The 5,265-nt window shown below is 33.3% G+C and overlaps 1 long non-coding RNA gene across 1 annotated transcript; it reads right to left on the bottom strand.

The window, feature by feature from the left end:
* Positions 1-269: 269 nt before the first annotated feature.
* LOC141442667 (uncharacterized) lies at positions 270-2,384 on the bottom strand. The gene is made up of 2 exons (XR_012452958.1): positions 847-2,384; positions 270-414 (listed from the first exon to the last, which is right to left on the bottom strand). It is a non-coding gene; the product is annotated as an uncharacterized lncRNA (long non-coding RNA).
* Between the last annotated feature and the right edge of the window lie 2,881 nt (positions 2,385-5,265).

Raw genomic sequence — 5,265 nt, 5'->3', positions numbered from 1 at the left:
CACAGACAGACACACACGCATAGACACAGATACAGACACACATAGCGGTCAACCTTAAAACACCCTTCTTTTTGCGTGGGGGTTTAAAAAAAAGTGACTGTTTCATATCGCTGTTTTTTATGAAGTGAAAAGCAACGGGTTGAAACATAATAATTGCCGACTATTAAGTATATTCGAGACTGTGAATTTTTTTTATAGGATTTGTCACACATGGAACACGCACAATGTTCAATAAAAATGTTACTTAGTTTTAAATGAATAACGAAAAGTTACTGTTAGCATTTTTTGATGTTTTTATTTTTATTATTTTTAAACAAAAATATGAAAACCAGTCTTCAGCCAGATAAATCAAGGTGAATTTTGTTTCATCGTTTATATCCGTTTCCACTGTGAACTATGAGCGAGATTTTGGTTCTAAAATTAAAAAAAAAACATTTCTATATAACAACAAACTACTATTATTAAATAAAACAACTGATTCAAAAATGCCAACTGTTAAGAGTAAAAACAATCAAATCTCAAGGATTTTGTCAGGACAGATAGGAATTGTGGTTAAAATTAAAATAAAACAAAGTGAAATGTATGAAAGAACAGAAACACTTCTTGGTCAATCACTTGATGGATCTAAGTTTTTTCACGATCCCTTTTACTTTTATTTTGATTCAATAATTTATATCAGTCCATAAAAAGAGAATCCATCTTATTTAACTTGTAATCAACACGACTTTATTAATCATAAATTTAACACTTAATTATACTTTGAACAAAACAAAAAACAGTTGGAACTGGAATCCCTATTTCATTTTAGACAAAAAAATATTAATAGATCTGCATTTCTACTCTTACCATGCCGCTTTCCTACTCTGCGCCATAAGAGACGTGTGGTGTGTGCTGCCAAATATCTGTCGAAACAGTAAAATGTAAAATTTTATTCGTATTTTTACTATAAAACAATTTAAGATGGATTCTTCTTCTTCATTAGATGACAAAATCTTTATTCTAAAAAAATGGAAAATATTATTAGCATAATATGACATAAATCAAAACTACTACGCGAACGCTATAAAAATAAAGAGATTATCTTAAAATAAAATGATTATAGACAACGTGTTTTCTTAATTTCCGTTAACTATGACAGACGGCTCAGTTCATGCGTCGAAACTACCTGGTAATTAACTTTTAGCCAAATCGAAAGAAAAAAACATTTACGATACGAGTTTTTTTTTAAATAGGTACGAAATGTTTACGCTACAAACTTGTACGTTACTCGTAAATGTTTACGTTAAAGGCGCAAATATTCTAAATCAGCACCATCTGCTGAAATATTTTATTTAATTTATACCGCCTCGCCTCGTGTACTCAATATTATGTGTATTTGCACTCTCTCCTGTTCCTGTATGCAACTTTGGTGTATTTTACAAAACCAATGCAATAAATTTATATACATTTTTATTGTACATAAATATTGTTATATCTAATAAGTTTTATAGATGTAGCGACGCGTATGTAACACTACTTGTAAGGGAGATTTGTTCGTAAATGCATTTCAACGTGAGCTTTGATTTGAACGCGCGGTAAATGTTCCGCCATCTTGATTTGTAGATATCTAATCTAATATGACGGCCATCTTAAATGGCGGCATCAGTTCAAACATACTTTTATTTAGAAAAGAAGGTGTTTTTGTAAAAGATTTCCTTTTGCATTTTAATATCGAAGATTTTCCACGTAAACATTTTGTAATAACAAAATGACATTAGAAAACTAGTATTTTTTTTAATTCATAAAAAAAACGAATAAAAGATGTTATATGATTTGATTCGACGGCGGTTCTGAGAAGGCATAATATTTTTAGAATGATCAACGCATAGATTCAGGATTAATATTCTAAACCTTTAGATAGCTTCTGTAGTGCCATCTAGTGCACGCAGGAGCAAACCTCTTTGGTATCCAACTTTAATAAAAAAACATTGTTGATATGTACAATTGTACATGCTTTTTTCTGTCAGTAAATTTTAATCAGGATTACACATACAGGTACCTGCCAAATTCCAACTCAAAACGACAATCATTTCCGGAGTTGGCCAATTTCAACTTCAAAGATTTGATTAATAAGTAATTAATAACATTATAGTGCAATATTAACTTGAAATGTATTATACGAACGCGTTGTTAATAGGTTTTTACAGTAATTGTAAACTGCTTAAATCTATCGTATAGAATTTGTTAATAAATATTTTCTTGATTAATCAGCCTTTTATTTTTAAGATTTTGCATCTTAAAAGGAAAAATGAAACCTTTGGGTTGTGTCTGTGTATGTATTATTTTAGCGTATTGTAACTGCACAGTAATCAACTCAATAACCGACTACAAAACACTTGAAATAGTTATTTATGATACAAGTGCGGAAAGTAGGCAATTCCCAACGAGTGGCGGAGAACTTGAAACACGAGCGAAGCGAGTGTTTTGAGCCGGCACGAGTTGGGAATTTCCTACTTTCGACACGTATATCATACAACGTTTTACAATGCATTAAGCGAGGAAAAAAATCGAGGCAGTGACTACATCATTTATTTGCCATACTCCTTTTACTACAGTAGCAGGCAGTAGATATACATACCGACATGCACGCCAAACCAAAATCGTTAACGTATACACTTCATAACAATCATTGACTCAGAAGATTAGAACAGCTACAGCTACTAATGATAGGTAAAGGAGACTTTGTTTTAGTATCGTGATTTTTTATGATTAATTATTAGCCCTTGTTGCTTGACATTTTCCACACTTATATTGGCTAGTCCTTATCTCCTGCACGCTCCTATAATGCTAAATATCAGTGCAACCCGTGAATAAATCCGAGTAATAGTTAACTATCATCAAGTATATTTTTTATATTATGTATCTAATCTACCTTAACAAAAAGTTACCGTAAATCTGAGATTGTTTAGCTTTGGAACTGTAAATAACTCAAAATTGGTTCACTAATTCTAATAGATAAAAGCAAATAAATAAGAATAAGACGTACCGGTAGATGTTATAATATCCATGTGTGTAGAAGTAAATTATTCTATCAATTTACGATGTTTATTAACTTAGGTATGTATATTATAGTTCACGTATTTCAGCATTGAGTTTGTCACTGGCAATATGTGCTTCGTGGAGGACGTAAGGCGGCGTAAAGTCAGATATAAATTCATCATTTGAACTTTTCATTTTAATTTACTTATCAATTATCAAAAATTAATTCACCGGACTGAACTCATGAACATTACTTTGGCGGGGTTTCATGACAGGCGCGAACGGGTAACCATGATTGGTTCGTGCGACGTCGTGCGCGCGCACTGGAAGCTCATTGGTTAACTTTCGAGTGCGCGCGCTTGACGTCGCACGGTCCGAATTGGACTCAAGAATTTATTTCCTTTTTTTTCATAACTTTAGACGGAATTATAATACGAGTTTACGTGAAAAAAATTTATTAATGTTCTCTTTTCTGTCCCGTTTAATCTGTATTATCTTATCAGTAAATATTCAGTTGGTTGCATCAAACGTTTTCTTATTTGTTCAAAGCCTAACTATAACGACTCTTTAGACTTATTTTTTAACAATAGTTTGGACATAATTTGGCAATTTAAAAAGTTACTTTACCGCACAAGTGCGGTAAGTTAAATCCATACAACTTTACTGCACACTTGTGGATGCGTGCAGGAATCACTAATTTTCTATGGATATGTTGACCCACGTCAAGAGGCACTTTCCGAGCACGTGCATTGTAATAGTTATTTATGATACAAGTGCGGAAAGTAGGCAATTCCCAACGAGTGCGGAGAACTTGAAACACGAGCGAAGCGAGTGTTTTGAGCCGGCACGAGTTGGGAATTTCCTACTTTTGACACGTATATCATACAACGTTTTACAATGCATTAAGCGAGGAAAAAAATCGAGGCAGTGACTACATCATTTATTTGCCATACTCCTTTTACTACAGTAGCAGGCAGTAGATATACATACCGATATGCACGCCAAACCAAAATCGTTAACGTATACACTTTATTAAACCATCTTTCATAACGATCATTGACTCAGAAGATTAGAACAGCTACAGCTACTAATGATAGGTAAAGGAGACTTTGTTTTAGTATCGTGATTTTTTATGATTAATTATTAGCCCTTTTTGCTTGACATTTTCCACACTTATATTGGCTAGTCCTTATCTCCTGCACGCTCCTATAATGCTAAATATCAGTGCAACCCGTGAATAAATCCGTGTAATAGTTAATTATCATCAAGTATATGTATTATGTATCTAATCTACCAGCTGTTAACAAAAAGTTACCGTAAATCTGAGATTTTTTAGCTTTGGAACTGTAAATTAATCAAAATTGGTTCACTAATTCTAATAGATAAAAGCAAATAAATAAGAATAAGACATACCGGTAGATGTTATAATATCCATGTGTGTAGAAGTAGATTATTCTATCAATTTAAGATGTTTATTAACTTAGTTATGTATATTATAGTTCACGTATTTTGTTCAGCGTTGAGTTTGTCACTGACAATATGTACTTCGTGAAGGACGTAAGGCGGCGTAAAGTCAGATATAAATTCATCATTTAAACTCTTCATTTTATTTACTCATCAAAAATTAATTCACCGGACTGAACTTATGGACATTACTTTGCGGGTTTCATGACAGGCGCGAACGGGTAACCATGATTGGTTCGTGCTACGTCGTGCGCGCGCACTGGAAGCTCATTGGTTAACTTTCGAGTGCGCGCGCTTGACGTCGCACGGTCCGAATTGGACTCAAGAATTTATTTCCTTTTTTTCATAACTTTAGACGGAATTAAAATACGAGTTTACATGAAAAAAAAAAATTAACGTTCTCTTTTCTGTCGCGATTAATCTGTATTATCTTATCAGTAAATATTCAGTTGGTTGCATCAAACGTTTCTTTATTTGTTCAAAGCCTAACTATAACGACTCTAGACTTATTTTTTAACAATAGTTGGACATAATTTGGCAATTTAAAAGTTACTTTACCGCACAAGTGCGGTAAGTAAAATCCATACAACTTTACGCACACTTGTGGATGCGTGCAGGAATCACTAATTTTCTATGGATATGTTGACCCACGTCAAGAGGCACTTTCCGAGCACGTGCATTGTAAAATATTTTCTAGGTAGTTACCTACTAGCTCGAAGTCTGTGACTCAGCACGACCCAGCAGGATCGATTGAAAACATAGTATGTAGTAGGTAGACGACTA

Source organism: Choristoneura fumiferana, chromosome 26, assembly GCF_025370935.1.
Source record: "Choristoneura fumiferana chromosome 26, NRCan_CFum_1, whole genome shotgun sequence".
Classification (NCBI taxonomy): domain Eukaryota; kingdom Metazoa; phylum Arthropoda; class Insecta; order Lepidoptera; family Tortricidae; genus Choristoneura; species Choristoneura fumiferana.
This window is presented reverse-complemented; position numbering and strand designations above follow the sequence as displayed.